At 44.4% G+C, this 14,370-nt stretch overlaps 1 protein-coding gene across 50 annotated transcripts in view; it reads right to left on the bottom strand.

Moving 5' to 3' along the window:
* The window catches only part of Clasp1 (cytoplasmic linker associated protein 1), a 228,000-nt gene extending 214,252 nt beyond the window's left edge, over positions 1-13,748 (bottom strand). For all 50 annotated transcript variants that reach the window (XM_075987661.1, XM_075987678.1, XM_075987669.1 and 47 more), the window contains exon 1: positions 13,657-13,748. The gene's annotated coding sequence lies outside the window, so the exon portion shown is untranslated. The remainder of the gene's footprint in view (positions 1-13,656) is intronic.
* Positions 13,749-14,370: the final 622 nt, after the last annotated feature.

The raw sequence follows: 14,370 nt of genomic DNA, 5'->3' as shown, positions 1-14,370 counted from the left end.
CTGTGGGCTGAGATGCAGGCACCCTTCCTCCTTAGGCTCTTTCCTGTCAGGTATTTTGTCACAGCAACAAGGAAAGTAATTACTACATACCCAAATCTTACACAGCAACTTTTTTCGGTCATGAATAAAATGAACCCCAAAGCATGTCAACTAACATGTTTACCCAATAGTAAGAACAAATCCCTAAGACCTGTCATTGATCCCCACATTTAGAAATGTTTGACTTAATAGGAGCAGGTAAAAATCTTGAAGAACTTCTTAACATACTAATCAATAATCTTTGGGGGGGAGGGCTTGCAACTATGAATGTATTCATTAAGAGCTGTTTGGCTTCAAATTAAACCAATAAAGTTTAAGAACAACACTACATGGTATTAGACTGTCTCTCTGAGTGCCAGTGGGACATGGAAGTATTAGATTAGGCACAAGACACAAGGCAAAAGGAAGACAGGGAAGCAAGGAATGTAGCATGTCCTACACACTAAGGTTCCTATTTTGGGTATACAACCATTCAAAAGTTAATGACAACTGGAGACCTAGCTCAATAGTAGGGCGCATGCTTAAGGCCCTGGGTTCAATCCAGAGCTGAAAGTAGAAGAATATAAAATAAAATAATAAAACTTGCATAGTTGCCAGGCGTTTATCCCAGCACTCAGGAGGCAGAGCAGCAGGTGGATTCTCTGGGAGTTCAAGGACTGGTCTACGTAGTGAGTTCCAGGACTGGCAGAACTATGTGAGAGACCCTGTATCAAAAATGTAAATAAACTAATAAATCTTGTGAAGTAACACACATTTTAAGTAGAAGAAAAAAGCCCACATATTTGCTGAACTTTATACAAGGGGTTAGCAGCATAACAAGAAAAGCATTGAGGAATTCACTTTTTCTTTGACAAAATGTTTCATGTACTCCAGCTGGTCTCAGACTTACTATGTAGCCGAGGATGAACTTGAACTTCTGATTCTTCTGCCTCCTGCTGAAATTACTACCACAAGGCCCAGTTTTATGAGGTGCCTGGTACAGAAGCAGGGTTTCACACATGCTAGGCAAGCACTCTTGCCCTACATGTATCCTTTCTTAAGGAAAGAAAATAAGAAGGAGGGAAAGTAAGGAGGCACCGAAATAAAAACCCAAAGCAAAATGCAAATGCTATGGAGAGACACACACAGAGAGAAAGAGAGAGAGAGGAAGGGAGGGAGGGAGGGAGATAGAGAGAGAACAAGAACATTAAAGTTCAAATTAGTTAATGCTAGAGAGAGAGAGAGAAAGAGAGAGAGAACAAGAACATTAAAGTTCAAATTAGTTAGTGCTCCACAAACCATGGTTCATTGGCTGGTTATCCATGTGTAGCAGAATCATCATGGATCTCCTGTATCACACCATGTACAAATATAACTCAAAGGACCTGAGAACAAGAGCTCAGATTTTGGGGTAATGGGAGAGAAGGAGGAAAGAAGAAACAAGGGAAGGAGGGAGTGTGGGAGGGAGGGAGGGATCTGAAATTTTAAAATCTTAGAAGAAAACATGGGTAGGTCTCTATTATGCTGAAAATCTGGTAACGAATTCTTTACATGACAGTAATTAACAACAACAAAATTTGAAAGCTCTGTGCTGAAGAGCATCATGAAGAAATGGTGGCAGTGGTGGCCTCTAATTCCAGGTGGATCTCTGCGAGTTCCAGCAAAGCCAGGGCAGGTATATAGAAAAGCCCTATCTTGGGGGGGGGGGGGAGAAAGGAAGAAAGGAAGGAAGGAAAGAAGGAAGGAAGGAAGGAAGGAAGGAAGGAAGGAAGGAAGGAAGGAAGAGAAAGAGAAAAGAAAGACAACCTAGGGACTGGTGAGATGGCCTGGTGGTTAAGAGCACTGATTTAACACCTGAGTTCAGTTCCCAGCATCCACATGGCAGTTTACAACTGCCTGTAACTCCAGGGGATCCAACACCCTCTTCTGACCTCCGTGGGCACCAGGCACATACACAAGTGGGGCACAAACAAATATGCAGGCAAAAGACAAAAAATAAAAATAAATCAATCTAGATAGATAGATAGATAGATAGATAGATAGATAGATAGATTGATTTGTTTGTTTTCCGAGACAGGGTTTCTCTGTAGCTTTGGAGCATGTCCAGGAACTTGCTCTGTAGACCAGGCTGGTCTCAAACTCACAGAGATCCACCCGTCTCTTCCTCCCAAGTGCTGAGATTAAAGGTATGTGCCACCACTGCCTGGCTATCAATCTATATTTTTAAAATGGACATACAGAGTAGAAGAAAATATTTGTAGATCATATATATGATAAGAAACTTACATTCTAAACACACAGGAAACTTCTGAAACCAAAATTTATTATTTATCATATTAATCTTGACAATGCCAAAAAAAATAAATAATGAAAAAAATAATTAATGAAAGAAAGAAAGAAACTTGTGGCGAGAGTGAGATGGCTCAGTGGGGAAAGACACTTGCCACCAAGCCTGACTACCGAGTTCAGTACCCAGAGCACACGATGGAGAGAACCAACCCGCAGAAGTTATCTGCTAACCTCCACATATGTGCCATAGCATGTACGTGCATGTGTATGCACCCGGCCACACCAAAGAAACAAGTAAATCACTTTTTTTTAATTTAAGAAACTTCTAAAATTCAACACAAAGACAATCCTACTTTAAAATGGGCAAAAGATATGAACAGACATTCCTACAAGGGTATTCAGATGTAAACACACGGAAAGGTTCCCTGAACCTTGGTCATTAGGGAAATTCAAATCAAAACACGATGAGCTGACACTTGACACACACTATAAACAGAAACCACCAAGAGTTTTCTAACAACAGAAAACAGCACGGGCCAGGCTGTGTGGAAACTGGAGGCTTGCAGTGCCGGTGAGATGGGAAGTGGCAGAACCTCGCTGGAACTCTTCTGCAAATCCCCCAAAGGGCTGAACACCTCATCCCACCCAGTGGCTCCTCCCAGATACACACCCAGCTGTGAACAGAGACTCAAAAAGAGAGAGAACTGGGTGAAGTGGGAAGGGGAAGGCATAGAGGGACAGAGACAGACGGATGCAGGAGAAGGGAGGATGAAGCACCTAACCCCAAGGACGGCTTTTCTGCAGCTGTGGGGATGGGTTATTCAACTGCTGTAAACCTCAGCTTCCTGTCATTCAGTATAAAAGGAAATCAGCAGGGTGTGGTGCTCACTTTTTATTCGAGCACTCAGATGACAGAGGCAGGCAGATCTCAGTGAGTTCGAGGTCAGCCAGGGCCATATAGAGAAACCCTGTCTCAAGGGGAATAAGGGACAGCACTGTCTTTTAAATGGTGCCATAAAAATTAGTATAATACAAGTCTATCTGCAAGACTTGGACCAGTGCTTGGTAAAGGGTGAGCATTTAATCTTCAACAGCTATGAACTGTGACAATATGATACATGGGTGTACTGCTCAAAGAAAAGGCTTGGGTCAGAATGTGCGTACAAGGCCTTGGATTTGATCCCAACACTGAATGAATCCCAGCTGGTGACACACCTAATCCCAGCACTCATGAGGGCAGAGGCAGGTTAATTCAAGGTAGTCCTTGACCACCTACTGACAGAGTTTGAGCTGGGGATGTGGCTCAGTTCGTAAAGAGCCAACCTCGTACATACAAGAGGCCCAGGGTTCAATCCTCACTGCTCCAAAACCCATGGTAAAGACAGCCCAGCTACATGAGACACTCACTGTCTCAAAACCAAGCTAAGCAAAAACTTAAATGAAACAGCTCCAGCACCACAAGGTCACTTCTGAGAAGGAGCTGCTGAATGAAGTTCAGCTCTCTTGCAAAGACTGCCTTATTGTCCCGAGAGCGAGCCCAGCCACTCTCCACTGGAAAAGGTCTGCTACACAATTCATTCTCGAGACACAACAGGCCTCTGTGTAGCACGTCTGAGAACCCGTTCATAACAGACTCAGCCTGGACTCACAGGAAAGACACAATCTGTGAAATTACCCGGAAGGTAGTCCCCAGGGGCTGCTCTCAAACGTTAGTGGCCTCGGATTCACTTGGGGAATGTGTTTGAAAAGACAGAACCCTCGGCTCCACCCACAACCATTCTGACTAGTAAATATTTTAAGCTGGAAGCCAGTGCACACTATTTAAAGAAATACTTGAAGGTAGTGCACAGAAATGTTGTGATCACATTCTAATGTGGACAGACACTGATCTCTCTCCCAAGGCAAGAGCGATAGGCTCTTCCCATCCTTTGGAAATACTATTGGCAACAAGAAAACCTCTGAGATGGTTCACTAACTTGAGTTAATTTGACCCCCAAGATCCATGAGGTGGAAGGAGAGAATCAATCACCATACGTTATCTTCTGGCCTGCACATGTACACCTTGGTACATACACACACACACACACATCTATACACACAAACATGTATATAAAACAATTAAAAAAATCTTCTCTAACGAATCTTTGTTTACCAATTAAGAGTTAAAAGAATATATATTGCAGTCACAAAGATCATCCAGCCTTAATAATTTACTATGGATAATTTAGTATCGCTAGGAGGGCAATCTCAAAGGTGGTGCCTTAAGAAATAACAGCAGGACGGTTATTTATGTATACCAGTGAGGCGGTTCAGCAGATGTGGGCACACCTGCTGACAAGGCTGTAGCTGAGCTCCATCCCAGGGCCCACATGGTGGGAGAAAGGAACTGATGCCTCCAAGTGGTCCTATGACTTCTACACCTGCACCATGTGGCACGCACACCTACAAATGTACACGTCGCATGCATGTGTGTGAGTGAGCAAACACACTCTCTCTCTCTCTCTCTCTCTCTCTCTCTCTCTCTCTCTCTCTTAAAAGAAAGTAAATATCTTTTTTTTTTTAAAGCAAAGAAAACTTGAGAGGGGTTTGGAAGGAGGTGCGGTTGGCAGAGAGCTTGCCAAGAACGCACACACATGCGAGGTGGAAGCAGAACATTCAAGAGTACAAAGCCATCATCCACTACATTGTGGTTTCAAAGCCTACCTGGGATATAAAAGACTCTGACTCAAAAATGAAAAAAGAAATAGTGTGTAGGGCTGAGTAGGGCAAGGAAGAGTGTTTGCTGAGCATCCTAAGGTCCTGAACTCAAGACTGTTTAAGTGTGGTTCACCCCTTCTAATCTCATCTGTATGTACTGTTGCTACATTACAGCAATGCCGCTGTCAATTGATTCAGTAGATTCTACCTGGAAGGTTACTTGAACAAATCACAGATACAGGCAGGAAGTGTAAACACTGACTTCAGCTATCCTGATCAAAGACAGATATCCAAACAGGCCACAGTAACAAGTGGTCAAGACCCGAGTTCTAGACCTTTTTTCACCTGAAAGATACATCCTAGACATAAATAGATGTGAGTATGAAACTTTAAATTTACTTTTGTATTGCTTTTTTTTGGGGGGGGGGATGAGGATTGAGATTAAAATGTCCCATATATCCAGGCTAGCCGAAGCCTCCTGGGCTTGGGATTATAAATGATAACATCCCAACAACTGGCTGAATTCACATTTTTGTTTCATTTCATTTTTTGATGGCTTGTTTTTGGTTTCTGGAGACAGGGTTTCTCTGTGTCGCACTGGAGCCTGTCTGCCCTGGAACTCACGCTGTAGACCAGGCTGTCCTCAAACTCACAGAGATCCACCTGCCTCTGCCCCCCAAGTGCTGGGATTAAAGGCGTGCGCCATCACACCCAACTCAATTTTTTTGTTTTTTGAGACAGGATTTCTCTTTGTAGCCCTGTCCTGTCCTGGAACTCACTCTATAGACCAGGCTACCTTGAACTCATAGAGATATGCCTGCTTCTGCCTCCCAAGTGCTGGGATTAAAGGTGTGCGCCACCACTGCCCAGCAATATTTTTTTGTTTTTTGTTTTGTTTTTAAGGCAAGTATATATGCACTAAAGGAAAGGAGAAAATCCAGTATGGCAGCCACTCACATAGCCAAAAGATCAGAAAGTCCCATGAGCCACAACTTCAATAAAATTAACAAAAGTATGCCTATGAGAAGAGAACAGAATGACAGGCAACACGAGGCCCTGTGCCTCCTACTTCTGAGAACTGGACTTCTGACACTGGACCCCAGTGTCTCATCTGCAAAGTGCCAGCATGGCCACACTCTCTCCCTGTCTGCTCCTCGGAGCTTAGAAAGGAGCAAAAGGAATTAAAATGCTTTCAAAATCACTTTCATTTTTAAAAGCTGGCTGTTGCCATGATGAAGTCATCCATTTATATCTCTACAAAAAGTGGCAAAGCATTTAGAAGGATACAGTGCAAACTAATTAAGAGGGCAAGGAGGAGGGAGATGGGAGCTGATGAGACGGGTCAGTGGGTAAAAAAAGCACCTGCTATCAATACTATGACCAGAGCTCAGTCTCAGAAGCCACATGGTGGGGAGAACTGACTCCCGCAGGTTGTCTCCTGACCACGGCATGTGTGTAAATGAGGCACACACACACACATACACACACACAATAAATAAACAGGTGTAAAAAAATGTGTTTTTAAAGAGTCTGCAGTCTAAGAAGACAGCTTAATCAGTAAAATGCTTGGCCTGTATGCATGAGATTCTGAATTGAATCCTAGAGCCCACATGAAGAAAGCTGGGCATGATGGTTCCCATTTGTAACCCCAACAACTCAGGAGGCAGAGATAGGCAGGTCCTGGAGCTTGTACAGTCTAGCCAAATCAGCGAGTCCCACACCAGTAAGAAAGCCTGTTTCAAAAACTCACGTAGACAGCTCCTGCAGACAGTTCAGATTGCCTTCTGGTCTCTACAGGCACTTACCCACCCCATTCCAGAGCCATGACCTTAGGGTTACTGCTGTGCCAAGACTCCACGAGAAGGGCAACTCTCATAAAGGAAACATTCAACTGTGGTGCTCGCTTACATTTCAGAGGTTCCGTCCACTATCTACCATCATGGCGGGAAGCACAGGAACATGTGGGAGGGCATGGGTGCTGGACAAATAGATGAGGACCATACATCTTGCAGGCACCAAGAAGTCCACTGACTGTCACACTGAGTGAAGCCTTAAGAGACCTCAAGGGGCAGCTTCAGGGACATGCGTCCTCCAGCAAGACTACACCTCCTAATCGTGCCACTCCCTTTGGGCACCATTTTCTTGCAAACACACCAACACAGGTCTCCAGGGGAGCTTGAGAGTGGGGGCCACACCTCACCATGTCAGCAGGAGTCAGGTCTTCTTGTTTTACTCAGCTATTGCTTGGGTAAGTGTTTACATTTTAACTTTTTTATGTCATTACTAGCAGCATTAACAAAGTGCAGAGCTTTCAACCTGCAAGGCATGCCCAAATCATCAGGGGATAGTGGACAGTGGCTGCCCAGGTCCCATTGATACAGAGCTGACCAAAGCTCTGGATAGACAAGAGAAAGTGGAGCCTGGCCAATCATAATTCAACAGGCTCCCCAAGTGAGCATGGTGAACTCCTTACCACTTTGGCACCTCTAGTATGATCTTCTTCTTCCTGCCATGTGGATCGGTCAGCCTTCCTACTCTACATGTATGATCTCATTTCATCCTTACAACAACCATATACATACTGATCCTCCCCACCCCAACCCACTGCACCCCCATTGTTTTTTTAATAGAAAAAGACTCCAAAATACAAAAGAACTACTAGCCCAAAGCAGAGCCAGAATGCACAGCAGAGTTTGAAATTTGTTGCTGTGGTTTTCAAACTTGAGGAAACAGCTGTGCATTCTGATAAAGTCCTATGAAAGATGGAGTGCATTTAAAGATGCCCTAAGGGCCGACAAGATATCTCAACTTAGAAGGGCACTTGCCACCAAGTCTAACTACCTAGCTTTGATCCATATGGTAGAAAGAGAGAACCAATTCCCACAAGTTGTCCTCTGACCTAACACAAAAAAAAAAAAAGGAAAGAGAAAAGGAAGAAAAGGTAATGCTTAAAAAATTAATAAAATAAAGAACACTTTAAAAACAGAGAGGGATAGCGGGCAGTGGTGGTGCACACCTTTAATCCCAGCACTTGGGAGGCAGAGGCAGGAGGATCTCTGAGTTCGAGGCTAGCCTGGTCTACAGAGTGAGTACTAGGACAGCCAAGGCTACACAGAAAAACCCTGTCTCAAAAAGCCAAAAAAAAAAAAAAAACCAGAGTGGGCTGGAGCGATGGCTCTATCTACACAGGTATGAGAACCTGAGTTCCACCCTCTAAAAGCCCACAGAAAAAGAAGAGGAGGAGGAAGAGGAAAAGTAGTAGGAAGGCAGCAGGTATGTACAAAGTATAATCTAACCCTGGGGAGGTGGAGGCAGGAAGAACCCTGGGGTATGCTGGCCAACCAGTCTATGTAAATCAGCAAGCTCTGGGGTCAGCAGAAACTGTCTCAAAACATAAGGTGGAGAGTATTGAAAAGGTAGCGGGTGCTGACCTGTGGCCTCCACAGGCTCCTGCAAACGTATGCATGCCAACATGCAAAACAAACAAAACAAAAGCTGCCTTTAAAAAGCATGGTGAACATATATGAAATTATCTAGAAATAAATTTACAATATATTTTTTAAAAGCACAGTGAGCTTCCATTAAACCAGGAGGAATGTTAGGATATAGTGCCGTGTCAGAACTCATGTGTAAAGAGCAAGCGGCTACGGGTCTGATGCTGAACACCAAGTGATAAACTAGGAGGGGACAAAGACACAAACATGTCTGCAGACACCTAATATATGTAGCACCGACTCAGGCCACCATCTCCCCTCCCAGACTGTGAGCCCCTTCCATGCTTATAGGTCTCTCTAACTGGACCTCTGGGGAGTTGGTACCCAACTCATGAAAGAGTTGAACAAGAAAACCTAATCTAAATCCAAGGAAAGCCTGCTGACTGCCCGTGGGAATATGAAGAGAGCTGGTGGTGGGAACAAACAGACTTAAACCATTCTGCTTTGAGGGATAACTAATGTCATCAAGTAAAAGCAGAGGCCAGATTTGATGCAGTCAACAAAGCCTGTCCTGAAACAAAGAGGTTCGCCTGCAGTTTGAGGCTGGAGAGCAGAATGCTGCAGAGGTCAGGTGAGCCTTTAGGAGCTCTTCCGTAGCTCCAATCCTATTACCAAGCTAGGGCAGTGGGAGGAGGGATTTATTTACTTTATTGTATTTGAGTGTATTTGCCTATATATGTCTATGCACCACAGGAGTCCCTGGTGCCCTTGGAGACCAGAAGACAGAAGAAGCAGCCCTGAAACTCGTGTAACAAACCGCTGTAAGCCACCATATTGGGCTAGAAATCGAACCCAGGTCCTCTGCAAGAGCCATCTCTCCAGCTCCACAACACACTTCCTTATTCTTTCACACAATCAACAACTCCCACTAGAAGACAAGTCCCACGGGTCACACTAGCCGCCATCACAGAACGTTCTCAAACTCCCTATATCCAAGGATCTAAAGAAGAGTAAATGTCTAGGAGGGAAACAGTGTGACAGGGAAGTTGAGGAATAAAACCAGAAACAGCAAGGACTGAAGAGACTTCCAGCAGGAAGAGAGTGGAAGGCAACAAGGCGTTGTGTCAGTAATACCACCATCTCAGTACTGTTGGGACCCGGGGTGGTAGGATAAGACACAGCACAAAGCTAGGGACAAGTATCACCAGGTGCGGCAGCAACGAAACCAGTAAAGCCCTGGGAAGGGAGGAGCCAGTCAGAAACTATCAGCGAACACTAGTGCTTCATTCACCAGTTAATCTCTCTCTCATAGGTACGCACGCCTTATGGGCGATGCTCTGCCAGGCACCAAGCAAAGAAAGCATGGTTCATTCTTGACAACTACATTTTACAAATCAAGAGATGTATCACCTGTGATTTCTTCTCTCTGTAGTTTTTGTTTTAAATAAATTTGACCTTTCTCTTACCTTCAAGAACATCTCTAGTTGGTTCTGATTTTAAAACATGTTTTACTATTATCTACCATTTACCACTGCCATTTAGTTTGGAAACCAGATTGGCACTTATCAAAACTAACAGCTATTGAAACTCAACTCTGGGACTAATATTAACCCTTTGATGGCTATATTTACAATCGTACTGCACAATTAAAAGTACTGTTTATTTAAAAATTGATTTTAAAATGGCTTAAAAGGCTCAGTGGGTAAAGGCACTTGACACCAAGCCTAAATTCAGTCCCTAGAACACACAGGGAGGAAAGATAGATCTGACACTCAAAAACTGTCCTCTGAGCCAGTCATAGTGGCGCATGCCTTTAATCGCAACACTTGGGAGGCAGAGGGAGGCGAACTCTGTGAGTTCGAGGACAGCCTGGTCTACAAAGCAAGTTCTAGGTCAGCCAAATCCTGTCTCAAAAAACAACAAAAAAGAAAGAAAGAAAGAAAGAAAGAGAAAAAAAACAAAAAAAGAAAGAAAGAAAATTGTCCTCAATCATATCATGTACCTGGCACACATACACACACTAATAAATATATGCCAATAGATCAATGTAATAGAAACTGATTTAAAGTAGATTATTAAGAATAAAGACAATCAAGTACATAAATTATCTACCCAAATTTCTAAACCAAGACATTGAGCTGCTCAAGAAAATAAAAGTAACAGAACACTGGGAAAAAAAAAAATCAAAATCCAAAACCAAACAAAATGAAACACATTCGAATGATAGACAATCCTAATCCTTCTGACCGATCCTTCCTCACCATCCACATAAACTATTTTAAGGATCTGAATCCTGCTCTATAAAAAGCCAGGTCCATTGTCTGTGCTATACTTCAGCGTCTACCGCAGTTGTTACTGGAGCAAGTAAACTCATGCTGTAGATTTTTCCTTGCTATCAATACAAAAAGAAATGCTAGAGGCAGTGAGAAGCCTCTGTGAGTAGAGGGTCCTACATAGTGGAATAAAACCTATTCCTACAAATTGTCCTTTAACTGCCACATGCCTGCTGTGTACAGCACATGCACACTCACATATACAGATGCTTACAAACATATACAAATAAACAATACATGTAAAAAATTAAAAGCTTCAAGGCTGGGACGTAGCTCATTGACAGAGAACTTGTCTAGTACACACAAAACCCTGGGGTCAATTCCCAGCACTGTCAATAAGGAAGCTAAATAATTAAAACTTTAAAGATTTAAACCAGTTATAGTTCTGGTTTGCCTTCTGTTGTGACAAACATACCAACGAAAGCAATTTAGGGGAGAAAAGGGTACATTTGGCTTGCATGTTTAGGTCACAATCCATTATGGAAGTCAAGGCAGGAACTTGAGCAGGAACTCCCAGCAGGACCCATGACAACCGCTGCCTACTAGCCTACTCTCTGACCTGATCAGCTGGCTTTCTTCTTCTTTTCTTTTCTTAATATTTAAAAAACTTTTATGTAAAAAAAAAGTCTTCACTACAGTTTTAAAGTTTGAAAAGGCTTTTTAAAATCATAACCCCAAAAGTTAGTAAGTATATACAGAAGAGAAAACTCATTTTAAAACTTTGAGAGAGTAAAAACTATATCTATAGGCATGCATCCAACTTTTGAGGGGTGTGCCATCCTGAGGCAGCTGGTATCAAGGCTGCCTTAATCACCCAAATTTACAGCTTCATTCCTCCACTTAAGCCAGAAGAAAAGAGTCCAATAAAGTGGCAAATATTCCAAATTAACATCATGGTTAGATCCCCAAAGTCTGCACTTGAAATGATGCTGGCTCTTCTGTTTACATGCATTTCTATGGTTCTCTACTTGGGGGGGGGGGGGGGGGTGAAAGCACTCCGTGTAAGAAATGTGTCCCAAGTTCATAAGAGGTAAGAGAGCAAATAAATTCAAAAAAGTCAGGCATCAATCTGACTAAATTCAAAGAAGCCTGTCCCTACCTACAACTCATAAAACTGGGGTAGCATTTTGCCAGAAGTCTACAAACAAATTTTCATTAGCATAAATTGGCACACAAAGCACAAGGAGTCCTCAAAGCAAGACAGAGAGTTTCATGGCTTCAGATCAAGAAGCAGGAGAAAAGAGAAAACAGACTACTTCAGCTAGCTTTCTTATACAGCCCAGACCTACCTGCCTAGGAACAATGCCACCCACAGTGAGCTAGGCACTCCCACATCAACCACCAATCAAGACAATCTCTTATAGACATGGCCACAGGTCAATCTGATCTGGGAAATTCCTGGGAGAGGAGGTTGGGTCAAGCTGACAATAAAAACTAGCAGTTACATGTTACCCGTAATAAACAATGACTTACAGAAACTGAAATTTGAGTCCTGCAACAAGGCTGCAATTAGCCAACTTTACAAAGATGAATGAACAAATAGCTCATTAAAACTTAAATCTTTCTTAGCAAGTAAAAAAAGATAAATAATATTCAGTTCTCTGGGCGCTGTGTTATTTTCCCTATCTCTATGTCTCTGCATCAATGTTGCTATTCTCCCTCCTACTACGTGAATGAGCAACCAGACCCCTCTGTTTCGGATCCCTCAAACCAAGAGTTCCATAAATTTCATGAATAACAATAAAAATAATAATAATTTCTAAGGCTAGAATTGATACTAGCCAGTGGCACCTGAATCTGGTGCAAGGTGCGGGGTAGCAGGCAACTGCATCACTCTTGACTCTCCCGCATCACTGACTCCCAGAGGACTAGAGCATCCAAAGCACTAGGCGCCACATCACAAATTAAAGTATCAGGTTTAAAGAACTCACAGGTTCCACCATTAGGTCAGTGTCTCATGAACGAATCCCCTAACAGAAATCCACTCGATGCGACACAACAAGCTTTAAGGCTCCATCTAACTATTCTTTCAAGAAATAAACACAACTAATTTTAAAATCTATAGATATTTATATAATGAGTTTGACTTTGGAAAACCCCACACTCATCCAAACAGCTCATTAAATGGAAAGCAAAATTCAATCTGCTCCATTGTACCCAACCAGACTAACATGCAAGATCACACACTCATCTTCGTCAGAGCGGCTCTGCCAATACCAAAGAACAACAAAGGCAAGTTGAGGAGGCTGAACAGCCTTAACTCAGCACTTGTCCGCTCTTTCCAGCTTAGCCAAGACCCTCGCAGCGGGGCCCTCCTGGGGACCAAGGGGACCTTTTGCATCCCGCTGGGCCCCGGCTGCTCCGCTTTTGTCTGGCCCGGGCTGGGAGCCCCGGCCGCCCGGCCTGCCTCCCCGACAACCCCTTCTTCTCTATGAATCTTTCTCCACACCCATCACTCGCCGATGACTAGTTGGAGTGGGGTTTCTTCTCCTGGAGCCCCTTCCCGCTCTGTGCAATGTGGGTTCTTTTCAAAGAGACCCCGGACTGCTTTGGCGTCTCCCAAGACGGCCAGGGGTCAAGAAGGGGCCCCGGGGTGGGGTCTGAAAGAGACAGGCACACAAAGCCAGGCTTGACCCCACAGCCGCCCCACCTCCCCTCTGCAAAGCAGCCTGCGATCAGGATTGGCCCTAGCAGTCACGCATCCTGGGTTCTCACCCCGATCCCATCCCAGGGCCGCCCCCTCCCCCAAAAGTGCACCCCAGAGCGACTGACAGCGCCGGACACCGTCCCCACCCGGACCCTGCGCCCGCCGCCGCCCGGAAAGGGAGCAGGGCCCTCGAGTGGACTCCAGTCTGAACATTCTTCGTCTTTAACCCGGTACTTACAGCTCTATTATTCACAACTGTTGGGGCTGCGGACCGGACAGCCGCCGCCTTCTCCTCCACCCCAATGAGGTTAAGCGCTTGGTGCGGGGATTAAAAAAAAAAAAAAAAAAGTGAGAAGCCGACTGCGCCTGCGCAGTGCGGCCTTACTGTGTTTCCCCTTACCGCCACCAGCTCAGTTGAACCATAGAGACTGCAAACTCAGCCCAGAGAGGTGGCTTCCTCTCTATGGTAACGCCCGGCGCACTGGCCGCTCCAGGCTCCCTTTCCTCGCTAGGAGGATGTTGATTGACTCTAAGGGCGACCCGTAGCGTAAAGGTGCTATAATGGAAAAGGTGACCAAGGAATATTTAGGCCCTCTGAGTAGTGAAAGCAAAACTCAAGCGAGACTTGGAGAAGGCTGTGAGATAAAAGAGCTAGAGAGGAGTCAGGAGAGCGTGGACAAGTCTTCCAACCGGAACTTCCTTTGATCGTCGGGGTGTCTGATAGTGAAGCGAACAGTCTTTCACTTCTGGGTTATGGGTGCCCGCTATTCATCGGACGATTTCGGTGAAGGAAATTGTCCCCCACGACTTCCCGTAGCTGGCAGTGAGTGCCCTTCGGTTCGCTTTTCTGAGCATGCGGGCAAGTGCCGCTACCGGAAGCACAGCTTTTAAACCCTTCTTCGCGCTTTTGCAAACCTAGCCGCGAATTGAAGGCTTCAGCGACTCCAAAGAG

This window comes from Microtus pennsylvanicus, chromosome 10, assembly GCF_037038515.1.
Source record: "Microtus pennsylvanicus isolate mMicPen1 chromosome 10, mMicPen1.hap1, whole genome shotgun sequence".
Taxonomy (NCBI): Eukaryota; Metazoa; Chordata; class Mammalia; order Rodentia; family Cricetidae; genus Microtus; species Microtus pennsylvanicus.
Note: the sequence above shows the minus strand (reverse complement) of the source record. Positions and strands in the feature narration are given on the sequence as shown.